The sequence below is a fragment of the Scyliorhinus canicula genome, chromosome 2, assembly GCF_902713615.1.
Source record: "Scyliorhinus canicula chromosome 2, sScyCan1.1, whole genome shotgun sequence".
In the NCBI taxonomy this organism is placed as follows: domain Eukaryota; kingdom Metazoa; phylum Chordata; class Chondrichthyes; order Carcharhiniformes; family Scyliorhinidae; genus Scyliorhinus; species Scyliorhinus canicula.
The window spans coordinates 156,426,435-156,451,125 of NC_052147.1; the positions used below are offsets into that span (position 1 = coordinate 156,426,435).

The 24,691-nt window shown below is 48.5% G+C and overlaps 1 long non-coding RNA gene across 1 annotated transcript; it reads left to right on the forward strand.

The window, feature by feature from the left end:
- The first annotated feature begins 17,420 nt into the window (after positions 1 to 17,420).
- LOC119962417 lies at positions 17,421 to 23,846 on the forward strand. Its single transcript, XR_005459868.1, has 3 exons — positions 17,421 to 17,591; positions 20,560 to 20,678; positions 23,663 to 23,846. It is a non-coding gene; the product is annotated as an uncharacterized LOC119962417 (long non-coding RNA).
- The last annotated feature ends 845 nt before the right edge of the window (positions 23,847 to 24,691 follow it).

The following is a 24,691-nucleotide window of genomic DNA, read 5'->3' on the forward strand; positions in this document are numbered from 1 at the left end:
TTTACCGTTATAAATTGAACTTTGGGGAATAAGAGAAAGGGGGGGGGGGGGGGGGAACGGTTCTTCTGCAATTATCTTGGGCTTTGGTGAGATCAGACCTGGACTATTAAGCTGTTTTGATTTGTCTACCACAAGAGAGGTAGTGTAATGAAAGTTCACTAGATTCAGCTCTGGGGCAAGAGGATACCATGTGAGGACGGATCAGCTCCATAATGGGGAAAGGGGGGTGCGGGTGGGGGGGGGGGGGGGGGGGGGGGGTTGTGGGATGGGTTTAGGATGAAGAGGGCCAGCCATATAGGAGTGAAATGAGAAGTTTCTTCATTCCGAGGGCTGTGAATCTTTGCAATTCTCTGCCCCAGAGAGCTGTGGACGCTCATTTGTTCAGTGTATCGAAGAATGAGATTGTCAGATTTTGGGGCATTATAGGAGTGAGCGAATATGGGAAGATGCAGTAAGGTGGTGTTGAGATCGAGGATCAACTATGAACTCATTGCGTAGTGGAGCAGGCTCAAGGGGCTGAATGGCCGTCGCCTGCTTATGTTTCTTTTGCTGTTATGCACATTATGCAACATCACAGTGCAGGAATTTAATAAGTACGACCATCTTTTAACAGTTGGTTTGGAAGTACAGAACCTGAGTATTGTTGAAAAAAGGCATTTTGTTGAAGCCTTTAGTCTTGCACTCATCAAGACAATCGCAAGAATACCAATGTCAGGGAATAGAACAACCAGGCATATCCAAGAACACTGCGTGAGGCTAGAGAAGAAATTGCAGGAGCCCTGGCTGAGATATTTGCATCATCGTTAGCCACGGGTGAGGTACCAGAAGACTGGGGGGTAGAAAATGTTGTGCCCTTATTTAAGAAGGGCTGCAAAGAAAAACCTTGGAATTATAGACCGGTAAGCCGAACATCTGTGATGATTCTGAGGGATTATATATTCAGGCATTTGTAAAGACAGGTAATGGTCAGCATGGCTTTGCGCACGGGAGATTACAAATTTGATGAAGTGACCAGGAAGGTTGATGAGCGCAGGGCGGTAGAGCTAGTCTATATGGACTTCAGTAAGGCCTTTGATAAAGTTCCACATGGTAGGCTGCTCTGGAAGGTAAGATCACATGGAATCCAGGGAGAGCTGGCAAATTGGATATGTAATTGGCTTGAATGGTAGGAAGTAGAGGGTAGCGGTGGAAGGATGCTTGTCGGACTGGAGGCCTGTGATTAGTGGTGTGCCTCAGATGTGCTGGGCCCATTGCTGTTTGTTATCTATACCAATGATTTGGGTGAGTCACCAAAAGGTGGAATCACAGGTAGTTAGGGCAGTGAAGAAAGCTTTTGACATGCTGGCCTTCCTCAGTCAGGCCATTGAGTATAGAAGTTGGGAAGTTATGTTTCTAGTTGTACAGGACATTGGTGAGGCCACACCTGGAGTATTGTGTTCAGTTTTGGTTGCCTTGCTATAGGAAAGATGTTATTAAACCGGAGACAGTGCAGAAGGATGTTGCTAGGATTCGAGGGACAGAGTTACAGGGAGATTTGGACAGACTAGGATCATTTTCTTTGGAGTGTTGGAGACTGAGGGGTGATCTTATGGAGGTGTATAAGATCATGAGAGGCATGGATTGGGAGAATGCACTCAGTCTTTGTTCCGGTTGCGGCTATGACTAGCTAAGCCACACATTTGGAAGCTCCTGCGACAAAGGTGTTTTTGGGCCAATTGGAGGGCCCCAACGGTGCTGAAAAAACGAATCCCGGTGGGGGAAGGTCCCCTGAGGAGAACTAGACCGATTTTATGGTCGGTACCCGGAGTGGAGCGGCAAGAAAAACGGCAGCAGCTCCCCAAAAAAAGCGGGGGAAGAAAATCAAAATGGCGGCCGGCGGCGCATCGGAGGAGTGGAAGAAATGGGCGGAGGAGCAGCAGGCCGCTCTCCTCCGTTTTTTCACGGAGATGAAAGTGGAGCTCTTTGAGTCCATGAACGCGACGGCCACCAGGTTGGTGGGAGCCCAGGCGATCCAAGAGGCGTCGATTAAAGATCTGCAGCAGGAGATGACCGCGAGGGAGGAGGAGGCCACAGTCATTGGGGCAAAGGTGGAGGTGCACGAGGCACTCCACATGAAGTGGCAGAGCCGCTTCGAGGAGCTGGACACTCGGATGAGGAGGAAAAATTTGAGGATCCTGGGCCTGGAAGAAGGCCTGGAGGGGTCGGATCTCCCGGGATATGTGGCGGAGATGTTGAGCTCCCTGATGGGGGAAGGGGCCGGTCCGGCGCCCCTGGAATTGGAAGAGGCATACCGGGTCATGGCCAGGAGGCCTAGGGCAAACGAGCCCCCGAGGGCGGTGCTGGTGCGGTTCCAGCGGCTAAGTGATCGAGAGAAAGTCCTGAGGTGGGCAAAAAGGGAGAAAAGCAGCAAGTGGCAGAACTCGACGGTAAGGGTGTACCAGGACTGGAGTGCGGAGGTGGCAAAGCGGCGGGCCCGGTACAACCGGACAAACGCGGTGCTACACGCAAAAAAGATCAAATTTGGAATGCTGCAACCGGCGCGCTTGTGGGTCACCTACAAGGACCAACATCATTATTTCGAGTCCCCAGAGGAGGCCTGGACCTTTGTACAAGAGGAAAAGTTGGACACGAACTAAAACCTGGGAGCACCGGCGGTCGTAGCCGCCGGGGGACTCTTGATTGAGCAAGTGGCCCTTTTCTTTTTCAGGCCAGGTCGGAACTGGGTAACAGTTTCGTGGATTGTTTGGGGTGTTTTTTCTCGAACGGTTGACTTTTCTGAATATCTTGAAGGTTTCGAGTTGTTGGGTGTTTCTGTATATTTGTACTGTTGAAATCTCTATTGTGGGTCATTGGCTTCTTATGGGGTGTTTCTTCCCGTTTCCAATTTCCCTTAGTTATTTACCCCTCTTACCCTTTTTCTTTGGGTGCTTGGGGGGGTTTTTTGTTCTTTTTTTTTTTCTTTTCAGGTTATGGTTATCTGCGGTTATTTATACTGTTTGATGGAGGGTGATGGTTGGGCACACTGTTAGTTGATAGCTAGTTAATTATTTTGTTATTTAAGTATGTAGTTAAGTATTTATGTATTTAGATGCCATTGGGTATTTATATCGTTAAGTTGGGGAGACGGGACGGGGGGGAGCGGGTTGATTATGCGGGTCTTTCTCTGGGGTTTTAAGGGGATCTTTCACGGGCGCAGATGGGGTGAACCGGGAGGAGTCGGAATGTGGCAGGAGCAGCCGGGTCAGCGGAGACCAGCTGACTCTCGGGAGTACGATGTTGGGTACATCGCGGCTAGGAGGGGTCCTAGCCGGGGGGGGGGGGGGGGGGGGGGGGGGGGGGGAAGGGGGGGGGCGGGGGGGGGACACCGGGTTGCTGCTGGAAAGACCAGGGACGAGAAGGGGAAAGCCGGGGGGGTGGGGGGGGGGGCCATCGCTATGGGAAGCGGGTCAGAAAAGGAGGGATGACCCGGGGCGAGCAAGGGACAAGACATGGCTAATCGACAGGGAGTAGGGACGGGTCGCTCTGCGATCCGATTGATCACGTGGAACGTAAGGGGGCTGAATGGGCCGGTCAAAAGATCAAGGGTCTTCTCACACCTGAAGGGACTGAAGGCTGATGTAGCAATGCTGCAGGAGACTCATTTTTTTTTTTTTTATAAATGTTTTTATTCAGTTTTCATATTTTATATTGAACAAATTACAAATTGTTAGGAGAGAGAAAAAAAAAACAAACACGCAAAAATTAACATACATATTACAGGTAAGCATCTTCGTAGTAGTAACTGCGCCCCCCCCCCCCCCCCCCCCCTCAACATGTTTATTTAGTTTGGTTTTGGGCCTTAGCTAGCCATCGAACCCCCGTAACGAACCTGTAGCCCCCCCCCCCCCTCCCGCTACCTTCCCCCGACTATTCTTCCTCTTGTACATTGGCCACAAATAGGTCCCGGAACAGTTGCATGAATGGCTCCCACGTTCTGTGGAAGCCATCGTCCGACCCTCGGATGGCAAATTTGATTTTCTCCATTTGGAGAGATTCCGAGAGGTCGGACAGCCAGTCCGCAGCTCTGGGCGGTGCTGCTGACCGCCAGCCAAACAGGATTCTACGGCGGGCGATCAGGGAGGCAAAGGCAAGGGCGTGCGCCCTCCTCCCCAGGAATAGATCTGGCTGTTCTGAAACCCCGAAGACCGCCACTATCGGGCATGGCTCCACCCTCACTCCCACCACTTTGGACATAACCTCGAAGAAGGCTGTCCAGTACTCCACGGGTCTGGGGCAAGACCAGAACATGTGGGCGTGGTTGGCCGGGCCTCTTTGGCACCGTTCACATCTGTCTTCCACCTCCGGGAAGAACCTACTCATACGGGTTCTTGTTAAGTGGGCTCTATGTACCACTTTTAGTTGCGTCAGGCTGAGCCTTGCGCACGTGGAGGTGGAGTTGACCCTATGCAGTGCTTCGCTCCAGAGTCCCCACCCGATCTCCATCCCCAGGTCGTCCTCCCATTTCCTCCTTGTTGCGTCCAGTACGGTGTCGTCCCTATCTACCAGTCGGTCATACATGTCACTACAGTTCCCTTTCTCTAGGATACTTGCGTCCAGTAGGTCTTCCAGTAGTGTCTGTCGTGGCGGTTGTGGGTACGTCCTTGTCTCCTTTCGTAGGAAGTTTTTGAGCTGCAGGTACCGTAGCTCGTTCCCCCCAGCTAGCTGAAATTTCTCTGTCAGTTCGTCCAGTGTTGCGATCCTGTCGTCCGTGTATAGGTCCCTGACTGTCAGTGTCCCCCCGTCCTGCCTCCACCTTTTGAAGGTGGCGTCGGTCAGTGCTGGTTTGAACCTATGGTTGTTGCAGATGGGAGCCCTGTTCGACATTTTGGTCAGGCCAAGTTGCTGCCGCAGTTGGTTCCAGGATTGGAGAGTGGCTGTCACCACTGGGCTGCTGGAGTGTTTTTTGGGTGGGGATGGGAGTGCTGCCGTGGCGAGGGCCCGGAGGGAGGTTCCCATGCAGGAGGCCTCCTCCGCACGCACCCACTCAGCTTCTGGCTCCTGGATCCATCCCCTTACTCGCTCGGCTGTTGCTGCCCAGTGGTAGAATTGTAGATTCGGGAGGGCTAACCCTCCCCTGGTTTTTGTTTTTTGTAAGACCTTCTTTGGGATCCTAGCATTTTTACCCCTCCCATACGAACGCCATGATGAGTTTGTCCAGCGCTTTGAAAAAGGCCTTGGGGATGTAGATCGGAATGGATCTAAACAGGAAGAGGAACCTGGGCAGTACGTTCATTTTGATCGTCTGAACTCTCCCCGCGAGGGAGAGCGGGAGTGTGTTCCATCTTTGCAGGTCCTTTTTAACTTCCTCCGTCAGGCTGGTGAGGTTCCATTTGTGGATCCCTTTCCAGTCATGGGCTATTTGGATCCCCAGGTAGCGGAATTTATGTCGGGCTTGTTTGAACGGCAGCCCCTTTAGTGCTGCCACCCCCCCCCCCTTGCGGGTGTACTGGGAAGATCTCACTTTTGCTCATGTTGAGTTTGTAGCCCGAGAAGGCTCCAAACTCTTTCAGGAGCGCGATGATTCCGTCCATGCTGCTTTGTGGGTCCGAGATATAGAGGAGCAGATCATCCGCATAGAGTGAGACTCTGTGCTCTCTACCTCCCCTTCGGATCCCCCTCCAATTTTTTGCTGCCCTGAGCGCGATTGCTAGCGGTTCAATTGCTAGTGCGAACAGCAGCGGGGACAGTGGGCATCCTTGTCTGGTGCCCCTGTGCAGCTGGAAGTATTGGGAGTTGGTATTGTTGGTCTGTACACTCGCCATGGGAGCGTTGTACAGGAGCTTTACCCAAGCGGTGAACCCTGTTCCAAGCCCGAACCGCTCCAGTACCTCTATGAGGTATTTCCACTCGACTCTGTCGAAGGCCTTTTCTGCGTCCAGGGAGACGATCACCTCTTGTGTTCTCTCCCCGGAGGGGGTCATTATCATGTTCAGCAGGCGCCTGATGTTCGCGGTCAGCTGTCTACCTTTGACAAAGCCCGTCTGGTCCTCTGTGACCACCTCAGGTACACAGTCTTCTAGCCTTTTGGCTAGGATTTTGGCCAGTATTTTGGCGTCTGCATTCAGCAGAGATATGGGTCTGTATGACCCACATTCCGTTGGGTCTTTGTCTTTCTTAGGTATCAGCGAGATTGAGGCCTGTGCTAACGTGGGTGGCAACGTGCCCCTAGCTAGCGAGTCTGTGAACATCTCCCGCAGGTGCGGGGCCAGCGCTGTCGCAAATTTTTTGTAGAAGTCCGCCGGGAATCCATCCGGTCCCGGCGCCTTCCCCGCCTGCATGGAGCTAATGCTCTCCATGATCTCTCCCAGTGCTAGTGGTGCTTCCAGATCCCGTTTTCTGCCCTCTCCCACAACTGGTATGTTCAGTCCGTCAAGAAACCGGTTCATCCCAGCCTTCCCCGTTGGGGGCTCCGAGGTGTATAGCTCTTGGTAGAAGGCCTTGAAGGTTTTGTTAATCCTCTCTGGTTCTGTTTCCAACGTGCCTCTGGTATCTCTGATTTGCGCAATTTCCCTGCTGGCTGCCTGCTTTCTCAGCTGGTGGGCCAACAGGCGGCTGGCTTTGTCTCCGTGTTCGTATAGGGCCCCGCGTGCCTGGCGGAGTTGGTGTACTGCTTTCCTGGTGGAGAGCAGGTCAAAGTTCCTTTGTAATTCTTTTCTCTCCGCCAGGAGTTCGCAGGAGACTCATTTGAGGGTAGCAGATCAGTTCCGCCTGAGAAGAGGGTGGGTGGGACAGGTGTTCCACTCAGGCTTGGATATCAAGAACCGGGGGGTGGCGATTTTGGTGGGAAAGAGGGTGTCGTTTGTGGCGGCAGAGGTGGTGGCAGACAAGGAGGGCAGGTACGTGATGGTGAGGGGTAGGTTGCAGGGAGAGAATGTGGTACTGGTAAATGTGTATGCCCCGAACTGGGACGACGCGGGTTTTATGAGGCGCCTGCTGGGCCTCATCCCGGGACTGGAGGCAGGGGGCCTGATCATGGGAGGGGACTTTAATACGGTGTTAGACCCTGGGCTGGATAGATCGAGTTCCAGGACGAATAGGAGGCCGGCAGCGGCAGAGGTGTTAAGGGGGTTCATGGAGCAGATGGGAGGGGTAGACCCATGGAGATTTGGTAGGCCTAGGGCGAGGGAGTATTCTTTTTTCTCCCACGTCCACAGAGTGTACTCTAGGATCGATTTTTTCGTATTGAACAGGGGGCTGATACCGAGAGTGCAGGACACGGAGTACTCGGCCATTGCGATATCGGACCATGCACCACATTGGGTGGACGTGGACATGGGGGAGGCGCGGGATCAACGCCCGTTGTGGCGCCTGGATGTAGGGCTGTTGGCGGACGAAGAGGTGCGCAGAAGGGTGAGAACGGGCATTGAGAACTATCTGGGTACGAATGACACAGGTGAGGTGCAGGTGGGGACGGTCTGGGAGGCCTTGAAAGCAGTGATTAGAGGAGAGCTGATCTCCATAAGGGCACACAGAGAGAGGAAGGAGAGGCAGGAAAGGGAGAGGTTGGTGGGGGAGCTCCTAGAAGTAGATAGGAAATATGCGGCGGCACCAGAGGAGGGGCTATTAAGGGAGCGGCGTAGCTTGCAGGCCAGGTTCGACCTACTGACCACTAGGAAGGCGGAAATGCAGTGGAGAAGGGCGCAGGGTGCGGCGTATGAGTACGGGGAAAAGGCGAGCAGGATGCTGGCACACCAGCTTCGTAAGCGAGATGCAGCCAGAGAGATTGGGGGAGTGAGAGAGAGGGGTGGGGACGTAGTGCAGAAGGGGCAAGAGGTGAATAGGGTCTTTAGGGACTTCTATAGGGAATTGTATAGGTCTGAACCGCCGAAGAGGAGAGGGGGAATGAAGAACTTTCTCGACAAATTGGGGTTCCCAAAGGTACAGGAGGAGCTGGTAGAAGGGTTGGGGGCGCCGATAGAGCTGCAGGAGCTAATTAAAGGGATAGGCCAGATGCAGGCGGGGAAGGCGCCGGGGCCGGACGGGTTCCCGGTGGAGTTTTACAGGAAATTTGTGGACTTGGTGGGTCCAGTGCTGGTGCGAGCCTTTAATGAGGCGCGCGAGGGGGGGGTTCTGCCCCCAACAATGTCGCAGGCCCTGATCTCCTTGATTTTGAAGCGGGACAAGGACCCGGTCCAGTGCGGGTCCTACAGGCCCATCTCCCTCCTGAATGTTGACGCCAAGCTGTTAGCAAAGGTCCTGGCAACCAGGATAGAGGACTGTGTGCCAGGGGTAGTCCACGAAGACCAGACGGGGTTCGTGAAGGGACGTCAACTTAACACAAATGTCCGGAGGTTGTTAAATGTGATTATGATGCCAGCAGTGGAAGGGGAGGCGGAGATAGTGGTAGCGTTGGACGCGGAGAAGGCATTTGACAGGGTGGAGTGGGAATACTTGTGGGAGACGTTGGAAAGGTTTGGGTTTGGGGAGGGATTTATCAAGTGGGTAAAACTGCTCTATTCAGCTCCGATGGCAAGTGTGGTAACAAACGGGAGGAGGTCAGAATATTTTGGGCTCCATCGAGGTACTAGGCAGGGATGTCCCCTATCCCCCTTACTCTTTGCATTAGCGATTGAGCCGTTGGCGATGGCACTGAGGGGTTCAGGGGGGTGGAGAGGACTGACAAGGGGAGGGGAGGAACATCGGGTCTCGCTCTATGCGGATGATTTGTTGTTGTATGTGGCAGACCCGGAGGGGGGAATGCCGGAGGTAATGGGGATACTAGCGGAGTTCGGGGACTTTTCGGGGTATAAATTAAATCTGGGGAAAAGTGAGGTCTTTGTAATACACCCGGGAGACCAAGGGGAGGGAATTGGGAGGCTCCCCTTCAAAAGAGCAGGTAAAAGTTTTAGGTATTTGGGGGTGCAGGTGGCAAAGAACTGGGGGACCCTCCGCAAGTTGAACTTTTCCAGACTGGTGGAACAGATGGAGGAGGAGTTTAAGAGGTGGGACATGGTGCCGCTGTCGCTGGCAGGGAGGGTGCAGTCAGTTAAAATGACGGTCCTCCCGAGGTTCTTGTTTTTGTTCCAGTGTCTGCCCATCTTCCTCCCCAGGGCCTTTTTCAAGAAGGTAACGAGTAGTATCATGGGGTATGTGTGGGCACATGGCACCCCGAGAGTTAGAAGGGTCTTTTTGGAGCGGAGTAGGGATAGTGGAGGGCTGGCGTTACCCAACCTTTCAGGATATTACTGGGCGGCAAATACATCGATGGTGCAAAAGTGGATGATGGAAGGGGAGGGGGCAGCCTGGAAGCGCATGGAGAGGGCGTCCTGCGGCAACATAAGCTTAGGGGCACTGGTAACGGCACCATGGCCGCTCCCTCCCACGAGGTATACCACGAGCCCGGTGGTGGCGGCCACCCTCAAGATCTGGGGGCAGTGGAGGCGACACAGGGGGGAAGTGGGAGGTCTGATAGGGGCACCACTAAGAGGGAACCACAGATTTGCGCCGGGAATCACAGGAGGGGGATTCCAGAGCTGGCAGAGGGCGGGTATTAGACAACTGAGGGACTTGTTTATAGAGGGGAGGTTTGCGAGCCTGGGAGAGCTGGAGGAGAAATTTGGGCTCCCCCCGGGGAACACGTTCAGGTACCTCCAAGTGAAGGCATTTGCCAGACGACAGGTAGAGGGGTTCCCCGCGCTTCCCGACAGGGGGGTGAGTGACAGGGTGCTATCAGGGGTCTGGGTCGGGGAGGGGAAGATCTCGGACATCTATAAGATTATGCAGGAGGTGGAGGAGGTACCAGTAGTGGAGCTAAAAGATAAGTGGGAGTTAGAGCTGGGGGAACAGATAGAGGACGGGACATGGGCAGACGCCCTGGAGAGGGTCAACTCGTCGTCGTCATGTGCGAGACTAAGTCTCATTCAATTTAAGGTACTGCATAGAGCCCACATGACGGGGACAAGGATGAGTCGGTTTTTCGGGGGTGAAGACAGGTGTATTAGATGTTCGGGAAGCCCTGCGAATCATGCACATATGTTTTGGGCATGTCCGGCACTGGAGGAGTTCTGGAAGGGGGTGGCAGGGACGGTGTCGAGAGTGGTGGGGTCCAGGGTCAAGCCAGGATGGGGACTTGCGATCTTCGGGGTTGGGGTGGAACCGGGGGTACAGGGGGCGAGGGAGGCTGGAATATTAGCCTTTGCGTCCTTGGTGGCTCGGAGGAGGATCTTGATTCAGTGGAGGGACGAAAGGCCTCCGAGTGTTAACACCTGGTTAAACGACATGGCAAACTTCATCCAATTGGAAAGGATCAAATTCGCCCTGAGAGGGTCGGTGCAGGGGTTTTTCAGGCGATGGCAACCCTTCCTAGACCTCTTGGATCAGAGATAGAAACTGAGGCCGTGACAGCAGCAACCCGGGAGCAGTGGCGTGCAGAGGTCTGGTGATGCCCGGGGCAAATCTTGATTGTATGCCCCAAAGACTCAAGTATAAGGCCTAATATACTGAGAAATATTATGAGAAAGGAAAACATTTTGAATATATAAACACAGATGAAACATGAAATAAACGCTTTATTCGATTTTAATATAAATCAATCAAATTTATTAAGTTCTTTTCCCCAAATGATACCTCCTGTCACAAAACACCTGAACTACTTCACTTTTTACATCAGCTGTGAGAAATTCTTTTTCAATGCTTATTAAAGCCAGGTTGGTCAGTCGCTCCTGTGACATAGAAGACCTCAGATATGTTTTTATTAATTTCAGTTTTGAAAATGACCTTTCACAGCTTGCGACTGAAAATGCGATTGTAAGCAGTAATCTGTATGAAACACACAGCGTCGGAAAGACATCCCTCCCATACTGCAGTAAAGACTCCAGAGCATCTTTAGGATCAGGGGGAACTCTATTCCCTCCAGCTCGAAGGAGCATCACAAAATCAATAATTTTGTCATATAACTGAATTGAAACCACATCATTGTCATAATAATTTGCAAAGTCTGAACATTCCTTTTTTAATTTCTCTCTTTCTTGTTCATCTTCAATCACTCCTGAATTCAAGTTCAGAAGAAAAGAAAATCGGTCACTGAGTCTTTGAAGACGGACACTGCGGTCTTCAATTTCAGTTTTTAATCTGTTCACAATCTCTACCATTACTTTATTCATTTCTTCTTGTGCCGTCAGTCCACTATCTCTTGCTGACTCTCCAGGCATTATTCTTCTTCTCCTTGTTCGTGCAATTGGTATTCCCCAATTTTGACAATATTCATTGGCTAAATCTATTGCATTGTGGATAATTTCGTCATTCTTCAAACTCAAGATATGAATAAGTCCTCTCAGATCACAAGAAGCTTCATGGAACCCCATTTTCGGATCCTGCAAACGTTTTGAGACTTTATCCACTGATGATAAAACTGAGTACCAAAAATGTAATAAAGCTATAAACGGGAACTGTTGAATAGAGTTCAGTAGCGATCCTGCATCAGATTTAGTTTCCCTTGAAAATTCTCCTTCCAGCAGGTGTTGAAGGCTTGCAATAACGTTGTCACACTCTTCGTGGATTACTTGCACAGCATCATGGCTGGAACTCCATCTTGTGTCACACTGTCTTTTCACAGTCCGAGTGACAAATGATTTTAACACTTCCCAACGAGAAGTAGATGACGAAAAAAAAGTAGAGTTTTTCTAGAATGCCAAAAAATGTAACAACAACAGGTTGCACCTCACTTGCATGGACACAGGACAAATTGAGGCTGTGGTTCTCGCAGTTCACAAACACAGCTTTTGGGTTAACTTCAAGAATTTTTTGTTGAACACCTCCTCTCACTCCAGCCATAACTGCTGCGTTATCATATGCTTGACCACGACAGTCATTCATGGAAATTTTGTCTTCTTCCAATTTTTCCTGAATTTTATTTACCAGGCTGACTGCATCTTTCTTGTTGACTTGAAAAAATCCCAGAAATGTCTCCTTATTTCTACTTTTCTGTTTTCATCAATATGAACGTAACGCAGAATTTCAGAAACCTGATCTTCATGGGCAATATCTGGAGTTGAATCCAGCATTATGCTAAAATATTTTGCGTCCTTAATTCGGAAATTATATTTTTCTTGACAGTTTCACCAAGAAGATTGATTATTTCGTTTGAATTCTGTTGGACAAGTAGGTGACACTTTTTGGTTTCTCTTTCCCTCTCTGCAAGTGTTTTGCTAAGATGTCATCATATTTGGCCAAAAGTCTGATTGTTGCTAGAAAGTTTCCTGTATTTTCACTGACTGTCTCCCCTGGCTCTGATAACCCAGATATTCCTTCTCCTCGATGTCCACGATAGGCCAGATTCTGTTTTGCCAGAAAGGATATAACCTCGACAATCCGTTCAGTTATAGCTTTCCATCTTTTCTTTTCAGCAGACATTTGCTGTTGAAGTTCAGCATCTATCGTAGTTGAATGATGGAGTCGAACTACAAGGTTCAGGTATTCCCTCATGTGAGCTCTATAAGAAGGGCTTTTCTCATGGTCAGGTATTGTTGGATTTAATTTTCTCCAAGTGGAGAAACCGTCTTCCTTTCCAAAGTTTGACACAGACAACAAATGCTCCTTTGAAAACAAAAAGCAAACAAAACAGTAGCATGCTTTCCGATATGGAGAGTATAACAACCATTTTCTCTCCACAATTTCTCCGTTTGTGGAAACTTTATCAAACCACTGTTTGGAAAATGATCTCCCATCCTTCTCAGCAAATGGACCACTTTTATTCTGATATCTTTCAGGGCCATGTTGTAATATTGTCATCTTCAAATGATCTGGAATCGGTTTCTTCAAACAGCCAAAATCGCTTCTTTGCAAAAATATGCAAATATCTTCTTTATTTTCTTCACATGGATCATCATCCTGACAACGAGACTGAGGAGAGAGAGCTTTATGTTCTGACCGAGCTGAATCCGTATCAGAAAAATCCTTCTCTGCACCCACATCATCTTTTACTTCTCCAGGTTCTCCTACTTCTTCTTTACTTCTTTTTATCCATGCATCTAATGCCCCTCTTTGATGTGACTCTTCTTCGACTCTGGCCCTCTTTTTTTTCCTGTTCTGTGCTCCACTCGGTTGTACACGAAATACTCGTAACATTTCATTTTCTATCTCAAAAACCGTAATACGCATGAGAAAATGGGAAGAAAATGGTAAACAATCGGTCAGTTGCAGATGGATAAACCATATTTCATTTCTTTGTTCCTTCGTATCAAATTATTTCACACTGATTCTCCACTGATAATTTTGTGCAATTATATCATAGACTTGCAAATTAGTGGTATCTGTATTCGAATATTAGCATGTTAAGGAATAAATGTCTCCTATTCCGAGATTAAATGCCATAGCAGTCCTCTGATCATCCAGGCTTCACTCTTACTACATCCCACGTAAATATTTCATTAAATATCGCCAAAAAAACCTATAAAAAACCGTAGTTGCACCTGTTCTAGAGCTATTCACTGACCTGAGTAGGTAAAAGAACTAATCTAGATGCACAAAAGCTGAAGAAAAGACGAGTTATGACTCGAGGAAACGCAGGAACGAACAGCCACGTCTGCTTGTTGCTTTTGATGGTTGCACCACGTACATCATGCGCATGCGTGTGGGGGGGATGGGAGAAGGACCATTTTCTCTAGACAGAAAGGGTACACCATGTTAAAGGAATAAAAGGCTAACAACTGCCTCTGCAGTGTGGTGAGCCTCCAAAAATTGATTTATCACCGCTGAAATTTTAAAATTACTATCTTATTTCCTTCTCTGGGGCAGCATGGTGGCCTAGTGGTTAGCACAACCGCCTCACGGAACTGAGGGTCCCAGGTTCGATCCCGGCTCTGGGTCAATGTCCGTGTGGAGTTTGCACATTCTCCCCGTGTCTGCGTTGGTTTCGCCCCCACAACCCAAAAAATGTGCAGAGTAGGTGAATTGGCCACGCTAAATTGCCCCTTAATTGAAAAAAATAATTTGGTAATCTAAATTTAAAAAAAAAAAAAAAAAATTTAAAAAAAAAATTTTTTTTTTTTTTTTTCCTTCTCTGATTGGATGCCCCCATCCAATGGATGCCCGGGGCCAATGCACCGTCGGCCCCCCCCCTCTGCACGCCACTGCCCGGGAGGGGAGGGGAGGGTGGGAGGGAGGGGGGGGGAGGGGGGACAAAGACGAAGGAAGCACGGTAGCGGTGGTGGCACGGGCAAGGCCTGCCCGAGGACGCTGCTAGAAATGATAAGTTGGTCTGACTGTCGGTTCGCCGGCGGGGGGGGGGGGGGGGGGGGGCGGGGGGACGCGCGAGTAGGGGGGGGGGGGGGACTTTTTTCTTTTTTTGTTAAGGAGGGGGGTTTGACTTTTTTTTGTTATAATTTAAATGTAAATGTAGGGGGGGTTAAATGTTTGTATTTTGAAAAATTTTTTCAATAAAAATTATTTTAAAAAAAAAAAATGCACTCAGTCTTTTACCCAGGGTTGTGGAATCAAGAACTAGAGGGCAGAGGGCATAGGTTTAAGTTCAGAGGGGAAAGAATTAATGGGAACCTGAGCAGCAACATTTTTAACGAAAGAGAAAATGCTGGAAAATCTCAGCAGGTCTGGCAGCATCTGTAGGGAGAGAAAAGAGCTAATATTTCGAGTCCAATGACTCTGTCAAGAGCTTTGACAAAGAGTCATCGGACTCGAAACGTTAGCTCTTTTCTCTCCCTATAGATGTTTCCAGACCTGCTGAGATTTTCCAGCATTTTCTCTTCGTTTCAGATTCCAGCATCCGCAGTAAGTTGCTTTTATTTATTGAGCAACGTTTTTACACAGAGGGTGGTACATATGTGGAATGAGCTGTCCGAGGAAATGGTTGAGGCAGGGACATTAACCACATTTAAAAGGCATTTGAATAGATACATGGTCCGGGATTCTCCCCTACCCGGCGGGGCGGGGGGTCTTGGCGTGTCGGAGTGGCATGAACCACTCCGGCGTCGGGCCGCCCCAAAGGTGCGGAATTCTCCGCCCCGTTAGGAGCCAAGCCCTCACATTGAGGGGCTAGGCCCACGCCGGAGCGTTACACCAGCCGGGGCCGAAAGGACTTCGCCGGCCGGCGTAAGTCCGCGCATGCGCCGGAACGTCAGCGGCTGCTGACGTCATACCGGCACATGCGCAGGGGAGAGGGTCACTGCCGCCTCCGCCATGGTGAAGACCATGGCGAAGGCAGAAGAAAAAGAGTGCCCCCACAGCACAGGCCTGCCCGCCAATTGGTGGGCCCTGATCGCGGGCCAGGCCACCGTGGGGGCACCCCCCGGGGTCAGATCGGCCCGCGCCCCCCCCCCCCAGGACCCCGGAGCCCGCCCGCGCCGCCAATCCCGCCGGTCAGGTAGGTGGTTTAATCCACGCCGGCGGGAGAGGCGTGTCAGCGGCGGGACTTCGGCCCATCGCGGGCCGGAGAATCGCCGCAGGGTGCCCGCCGACCGGCGCGGGGGGCCCGCCGTATGACGCACCGCGATTCCCGCCCCCCGCCGAATCTCGGGGGGCGGAGAATTCGGGACAGGAAAGGTTTTGAGGTATATGGGCCAAATGCAGGTAAATGGGATTCGCTTAGATGGGCTTTTTGGTTGGCATGGACCAGTTTGGGCCGAAGGGCCTGTTGCCGTGCTGTAGATTCTATGATTCTATGATTGTCAGAGGATACAGCAGAACATAGATAGCTTGGAGACTTGGGCAGGGAAATGACAAATGGAGTTTGATCCAGTAAATATGAGGTAATGCATTTTCATAGGTCTAACATAGAGGGGAAATATGCCATAAATGGCAAACCTCTTCGGAATATAGAAAGTCAGAGAGATCTGGGTGTGCAGGTCCACATATCTTTGAAAGTGGCAACACAAGTGGACAAAGTTGGTCAAGAAAGCATACGGAATGCTTGTCTTCATTGGACAGGGCACCGAGTATAAAAACTGGCAAGTCATGCTGCAGTTGTATAGAACCTTGGTACGGCCGCACTTGGGATATTGCACACAATTCTGGTTGTCACACTACCAGAAGGATTGGAGGCTTTGGTGAGAGTGCAGAGGAGGTTTACCAGGATGTTGCCTGGTCTGGAGGGTGTTAGCTATCTGGAGAGGCTGAATAGGCTTGGACTGTTTTCATTAGAAGGACAGAGGTTGAAGGGTGACCTGATAGAGGTCTACAAGGTTATGAGCGGCATGGACAGAGTGGATGGGCAGGATGGAGGGGACAGTCACCAGGAGGCATAGGCTTAAGGTTCGTGGGGGTAAAGTTTAGAGGAGATGTGCGAGGCAGGTTTTTTACACAGAGGGTGGTGTGCGCCTGGAATGTGTTGCCAGGAGAGGTAGTGGAAGCAGATCCATTCATGGCATTCAAACGGCATCTCGACAAATACATGGATAGCATGGGGATAGAGGGATATGGTACTGGGAAGTGCTGATGGTTTTGGCCAAGAGTGGTATCATGACTGGTACTGACTTGGAGGGCCGAATGGCCTGTACCTGTGCTGTATTGTTCTTCTTTGTTCTATTACATGATTCTATGAACTCTGCACTGTATAAGAAGGGGGTGCTGATTGGTTGGCAAGTCGGCTCTAATTGGTTAGAGGGGTAGCTATGGAGAATGCACCAGTTGATGGCGGCTGACAGTTACCTGGCAATCATTGTTTGAAATTTAAACCAGGCAGCTTGACTCTGATTGGGTCAGCTTGATTGATATATTGACCAGCCAATACTGTCATATATCTTCAACAAAAACACGTCTGTTTGTAAGCCTTCCATTTAATTTAGCAAAGTGTTCATTTTACTTGTGCACTATCACCTTCCGTGTTTGTTTTGTGGTTTCCACTGACTACTTTCATTAACTATATGTCCCCTGCTCCACGGTCTAAGAGTTGGCAGCACAACTGGGGCAATAATGGACTCTGCAGCTGGAAAAATGTACTCTACATGATGTATCTAAACAACTGCTATTGCCTTCATTGTTCACATATCTGTGTCTTGCATCTACTGTAATCGCATGAGAAAGTATTTAATCTTGCTTTGACTACTGCCTCACGGTGCCGAGGTTCGATCCCAGCCCTGGGTCACTGTCCGTGTGGAGTTTGCACATTCTCTCCATGTCTGCATGGGTCTCACCCCCACAACCCAAAGATGTGCAGGGTAGGTGGATTGGCCACGCTAAATTGCCCCTTAATTGGAAAAAAATAATTGGATGCTCGAAATTTATAAAGAAGAAAAAAATTAATCTTGCTTTCCATGCAATCCATACTGCCTGACATTTCACAGGGTACAATTTGAACCAGAGCTTTATGACCAGGATGACTTTGTTGCTGTTTCACTGGTCGTCACTTGTTAAGTCACAAAGGGAGGAAACCCAGAAAGTTTCCTCCAGAAAGACCCTTTGCCTTTCTTTGTAAGTGTAGCACTTACAAACCAATCTGTCAACCCTTTTGCAGCAGCGTAACATATTAGGCCAGATTGTGCAGGAGAGCAACATTGCACAAGCTTATCTTGTTCGCTAGACTTGTTGGTGCACATCAAAGATTTGAAAACAAAATCCCACAGAAGTTACTGGAAGTGTCCGCTGATAATGGCACAATGAAGGTAAGAAGGTATCTGGGACCTGAGTGTACACCGGGACAAACAATTTAAAACTTTAAGCAATGAGATGAAAGGATTGCGAAATAGACAGAGGGAGGACTGAGAAAGAGGGTGAATTAGAATGGGTGAATTTAATGTCAGATCAGGTACAGGAAGAGTAATAAAGTGAGGGCAAGTGTGATTGGATTCAACAGAGACAAAGAAAGATTCAGAAAAGAAAAGTAAGGAAAACATTAAATTTAAAATGACATTTAAAATGCCTCCCACAACAATTTACAACCTGAAGAAATGAGTCACCACACTTTCAATTGGGAAGAGAGGTTATTTGAATCTTTTTAATAATCATATAATTGAAATACCTTAATGCTGGGTTTAACTTTCTGTGGCAAGGTTAATGTAAAAAGTAGTAACTTTATGAAATCTTTGACACCCTTGCATATTTTGAAGACATGGAACTATTGGAAGTTAACTGTCTGCAGATTTTTCAGCTATGCTTATTTTGTTGAATGCTTGAGGATATGTAATTAAATTACTGGTTATATTTTAGATGCTTTCTGCACATTATTGTGTATGAAATTAAAGTAGTAATACACCTATAATGAACTGGCATTATGAAAGCAGAACTACCGGTGGAATGCACTTTACTGGGCGGGATGTATTTTACCACAGATGAAGAGCGAAAATTATGGATTCAACTCCAAGCTATGTGTCCAAAGCCCTTAGCAAGGCTAGTTTGTGCTAAGGTTTCAATTTGTCGCCGTACCAATAGGGATTCATGAATTCACAGAAGGTCAGCATTCACAATATGTCACTCAAATTAAATTGCCACGAACCTGCATGAACACACAATCCATAATACTGCAAGGTTCTCAGACCGTATTCCTTGTGTAAGAGATGCTGCCAGTTACTCCATCGTATCAATCAATATTCCCTGAATTCCAGGTTACATTGCATGATTAGACCTGTGACTCTCTGGCCAAGGTGCCACACTGAATACAGACCAAACTAATGGAGAATCTGCTGCCAGTGATGATTGTCAGGGACTTTAGCTCTTCCTTTTCATTTGGATCACCTCATTGGCTTGGACCACTTGGACATTATTCAGCTTTGGAAACTCTGCTTCCCTATTATAAGCCTTCAATTCTTTTCACGTATCTTTGAAGATTGCTATTCTGGAGCAGTCACATTTTTGAGGCAGCCTATGAGGCTTTAGATTAATGTTTGCTCGTTTTGTTTTGTATCTTCTGCACACGTTTTTTCCTTTGAAGCAGGGAGAGGAAGTTTTGGGTCAGTGGGCTGATTGTTAACCTTCTTGAATGTACCATGGCCGCTGCTTTGTGTCTGGTGAGTCCTGCAGTGGGGCTCAAACCCAGAGTTTCTGGTTCAGATGTAAAGGTGCTACCGGCGTGAGGAACAATATCTCCTTTTTCCATTAGTCAAGCGTAGGCACAGTGGAAGATGTTTTCATGTAATTTACTACAATGTGCCACTCAGTTACTTTCCATCCTTAATGGGTCAGGTCATCATTGGAAGATCATTAGGTTCACCGATTGTTAAACAATGTTAACTTCACCAAAATTAAGCAAAAATACGGCAGATGCTCAAAGTCTGAAACAAAATGGAAAATCCCAAAAAGCACTCAGTGAGTCAGGAGGTACGACAGATCAAACCTCAGAGATGTTTAATGAACAGTTTAAAACTAGTGCAGAGACAGGGTACAGGGAGCCGGTGAAGAAATCTGTGGCATGAGTGATGAAATTAGAAAAGGGATGATGGTGCTAGCAAAATGGAATGATTATGGGTCGAGTAATGCTGTGTAAAAGATTAAAGCAGAATGTTCCTCCCCCCAAACCAATTGGTGAAGAAAGAAATGAACACTTTTTCTTCATAAGGGGTTTATTTACAGAATGTAGAAAATGTTTGCTTCCTACCTACCAACCCAATGTCCACCTCGCTTTATCCACTTTTGAGTAAAATAGTTAAACAAATGGGCAAATTAATAAATAAAATAAATAAATTGACAGCTCCAAGGGAGACTGTAACAAAATACATAACTTTAAAGGAACCTACGTAACTAAATTAAAATGTTGTTTTGGGGTCGGATGAAGTCCGCCAGCCATGCAATGACCTCTGGCATGGAACCCAGTCTCTCTTTATACTCCTTTAATTAAACAAATGATCACTAAATTAAGCACAAATGAGATGGGGTGACAGCTCCTGCCGGGGACACTGCAACTAAAACAATGGAAACTTAATTAACTAACCCAAAAATTGTTACTGGAGATGATTACCCCAGGCCCTGTGGGACGCATCGGGTGCAATTGGCCTGAAGTGTGCTGATGGACACCGCATGCTCCTTCTCCAAGGCCACCGGGTTGCCAATGTAGTGCGGTAGAGGGACAGACTGTCAGCCGACCCCCTGGACCTATTACTCGGCAACTTGGCCAGGCGAAGGAGCAGCCATGTAAGGAGGTCAGTCTCTCTTATAGGATTGGCCCAGAGTTGGCAGCCGTTCATCGATTCAACAAAAACAATGTCAGCAGTAAGGGGGGAAAGGGAAAAGGCGGGGAGGAAAATAGGAGGCATGGTAATGTCAATAAGGACAGGGAATTTAGTATACGAGTAATTGGGGATAGGGCAGGAGGAGTGGGGTATGTGGTTTATTGTTTGTTGTTATTTTAGGAGGTATTTTGTGCGTTGACCCGCGAGTTGTTTTAGAAATGTCAATATGTTAAATTATGAAAATTACAAATGCTTCAATAAAATATTTTTAAAAAAATAAGTGCTCTAAGTACTTTATTGGAAATACCCTTCACCGGTGTATCTTAACAACATAGTTAACATACTATTTACACAGAATGGTTCATTGTTTTATGTCAGTGGGATACACCTTTTGCAAAGTGTTTCCCCTGCGAGGTACTTTGTGGAGTAGAACAAAAGGAAAAGTTTCACGGGATTTTCTTATTCTCAGTTGCTGAAGATAAGTAATGTTACCATGGAAGATACTGAATCAGGAGAGGCAGCAGCAACAAGGAAGGCAGCAATAGAGAGGGTGAAGAAGGCAGAATTCAGAGACATTACAGCTTGCAGGTATTCAGAAATAGAATATATATCTGAACAACAGAATCACAGAGAGGTAGTGTGTAAGATGGTTATATTGCAACGATGATTAGCTGATTACCCATCAGAATGAGAGTTGAGCCCTGTTCCAGGATTGCTCCTGTATATGTGGCTGCATTCTCTGAACTGTTGAAAGCTAAGAATAAGGATTCCCTCATGTGCCACCCTATCCTTCTGCCTGTGAATACTTGCGGAGCTTTGGATCTGAACTGGAGGAAGTGGGAAAGAGGGTCTAGTGGCAGGGCCAAGGAGCGATGGGTGAGAAGCTTCTGAAAGTAGCAGCAATTTGTCAAGTATAGTGTTGATAGGATGAGACTGAAGTGAGAAGGGAACATAGGCAGGATGGTTTAAAAATCCGACAGCACTTCTCTCCAGCATTGTCGGCCATCAGACTCCTTAGCCTCCACCTGCCAAAATGTCCAGTCTTCAAGGAAGGGTGAAACCTAATTGTTTGTTTCCTTTTCTGTAGTAGAGTGATATTTTGTTTTTCTATCGAATTACATAGGATATAAAACAAAAGACAGTCCATTCAGCCCAACCTGTCCACACCAGTGTTTATGCTCCACTCAAACCTCCTCCCATCTTTCTTCATTCAAATATATTGTCATAATTCTGATTCCTGCCTCCCTCATGTGTTTATTCAGCTTCTCCTTAGGCACATCGATACTGTTATCTTCCATCACTCGCTGTGGGATTAACATTCTCCCCATTCTCTGGGTAAGGACGTTGCTCCTGAATTCCCGATTGGGTTTCTCCACGACCGTTTTTATATTGATGGCCTCTCTTCTGCCCACCTGGCCAAGCCATTGAAACCTTTTAAGGTTTAACAATCTCAGGGTGGCATGGTGGCACAGTGGATAGCATTGCTGCCTATGGCGCTGAGGACCCAGGTTCAATCCCGGCCCTCAGTCACTCTCTGTGTGGCGTTTGCACATTCTCCCTGTGTCTGCGTGGGTCTCACCCCCACAACACGAAGATGTACAGCTGGTGGATTGCTAAATTGCCCCTTAATTAGAAAAAAATAATTGGGCACTCTAAATTTATTTATATTTTAAAGAATTTTAACAATCTCTATTAGTACCCCTCAGCCTTCCTTCATCAGAGCCCAGTCTGTACATCCTTCCTAATCGGTGTAACCCGGCAGTAGGGGAGGCAGTAGCATTGTGGTATTGTCGCTGGACTAGTAATACAGAACCCCAAGGTAATGATCTGGGGACCCAGGTTCAAATCTTACCACGACAGGTGATGGAATTTAAACTCGATAAAATATCTGCAATTCAAAGTCTAATGATGACAATTGTTGTAAAAACCCATCTGGTTCACTAATGTCCTTCAGGGAAGGAAATCTGCTGTCCTTACCTGGTCTGGCCTACATGTGACTCCAGATCCATAGCAACTGTTCTTAAATAACCTCAGTTGTATCCAACTGGTACGAAAACACAAACAGGAATGAAACTGGAGGGACCACCCGGCATCGAACAGGCACTGGAAACGACAACAGCAAAGTCCTGCCGACTCTGTAAAGCCCCCACTTGTGCCAAAGTTGGGAGAGCTAGTTAAGCAAGTCTGACATAGTCATACTCACAGAATCGTACCTTACAGACATATCCCAGACACCACTATCACCATTCCTGGGTATGTCTTGTCTCACTCGCAGGACAGACCCAGCAGACGTGGCGGCGCAGTGGTTTGCAGTCTTGGGAGTCCTGCAACATCGACTCTGGACCACATGAAGTCCTCATGGCTTCAGGTTAAACATGGGGCAAGGAAACCTCCCGCTGATTATCCACACTACCGGCCACCATCAGCCTGATGAATCAGTACTCCTTCATGTTGAACCATGACTTGGAGGAAGCACTGAGGGTCGCAAGAATATGCTCTGGGTGGGGGACCTCAACGTCCATCACCAAGAGTGGCTCGGTAGTACTACTACAGATCGAGCAGGTCGGGTCCTAAAGGACATAGCTGCAAGGCTGGGACTGCAACTGTGATGAAGGAACAAAAAGGAAAAACATACTGGACCTCATCCTCACCAACTTGCCTGCTGCAGATGCATCGTCCATGACAGTATCAGTAGGAGTGACCACCAAACAGACCTTTTTATAATATGGAGCTGAGACTGGACACAGCACTAACCAATATTCCTTACAAATTCAGAATAACTTTTGAATTCTATCGCTTTAGAAATGAACCTTGCTGGGACTTTTAGTGATTAGTGTATTGTATACTCTTAAATTCAATGTGTTCCTCTACCTCATTTACCTTCTAAATTTCCAAGTAATGTGTGATCTTCTGATCTTTCTTCAGTACCCACCACACTACTTTGAAATTCGTTTACCAATTGTATGTCCATTCTACAAGTTTACGAATATTCTGATCATTTGTTACAGTCCTCTCCAGTGTTGACTGTCTCCCCAGTTTGGTGCTGTCTAACTCTAACTTCACTCAATGAGCATGCTAATTTAGCCAATTATTTCCCAGTTATAGGCAGCGTTACAGCTCTGGACAACTGCCCACTGGGAACTGGGTTGAAACTGTTCCAAACTCTTTTCACTTAGATCATTATGAATGACAGATAGAAGAGAGAAACATCCAATCATCCTAGGCTGGATGTAAAGTCATATCCTGGAGGCAAAAGAAATGTGTTCTGACTCACTGCACTCCCCAGTCCCCTCGCGACACATTTCTAATATAAAACCATTTTGAACATTGTATAGATTATTTTATGTCTTTGGGTGAACGGTAGTAATAACTTAAGACAATTAATTACAGTAAAAGCAATGGATTCTTTCATCAAACGCAAACCCCAGAGGTAAAAATCTATCTTTACAGAAACACGATCTTCTTAAAACCCTTTCCCCTATTTGATTTATTCTTGACCAGTTATTTATTATTTATAGTGCTTTCGTTTTATGGTGCCATGATAATTGTTAGCCATTCTCTTTGGTCAATAGGTAAAGATTTCTCATCTGTTCTGCTGTCAAGGGGACTTGGTTTTTCTTTGTTAGCAGTGATAGTTGAATTCAGTCCACGTTTCTCAGTGACCTGAATGAAGCTATTTACCATATGCTACAGTCACACCAGGGAGCACTTCTGACAAGAACTGAAAACGAGTGTATTGCATCGAGTGAAATACAGCCAGTCGCTCCCCATTTATAATAAAGTTAGCTTAAATTCCTGCTGTTACTCTCATGCATATTCTTTTGAACCCACAGTTTTTTAGTAAGCACACACACCCAAGGCCACCTATTAACATTACGAATTGCAATTTGCTGCATCTTTACTTAATGCTGGTGTGGTTAAGGCATCCAAGTGGATATTAGCTGAAAATGGTTCAGATTTACGAATTTCACCACAGCCAGCTGACCCACCCTAACAACGTGGCATGCTGCTGCTAGTAAAGACAGTCAAATGACAAGCTAACTGAAGGACATGCAACTTTTGTTTGGAGATGGGCTGGTTGCAGGGCCGGCTCAAGGCACCGGCAACTCGGGCAGTCGCCCGGGGCGCCATGTGCGAGGGGGGCGCCAGAGACTCGGGTCCCACGTATGCGCAGTTGGGCCGGTTGCCAACCAGCGCATGCGCGGTGGCCGCCCTCCCCCAGGGCGGCCCCCCCCCCGGTCCGCCCACCCCTGGTCCGCCCCCCCCCCCGCTCGGTCCCGCTCCCCCCCGCCCACCCCCCTCGGTCCCCCCCGCCCCCCCCCCTCGGGTCCGACCCCCCCCGCCCCCCCTCGGGTCCGCCCGCCCCCCCTCCGCCCCCCCCTCGGGTCCGCCCCCCCCGCCCCCCCCTCCCTCGGGTCCGCCCCCCCCCGCGGGTCCGCCCCCCCCGTGGGTCCCCCCGCCCCCCCCCCTCGGCCCCGCCCCCCCTCCCTCGGCCCCCCCCCCTCGGCCCAGCCCCCCCAAGGGCGCCGAAGTTCATCTTGCCCGGGGCGCCAGCAACCCTAGGGCCGGCGCTGGCTGGTTGTTTGGCTTTTTAGCTCCTG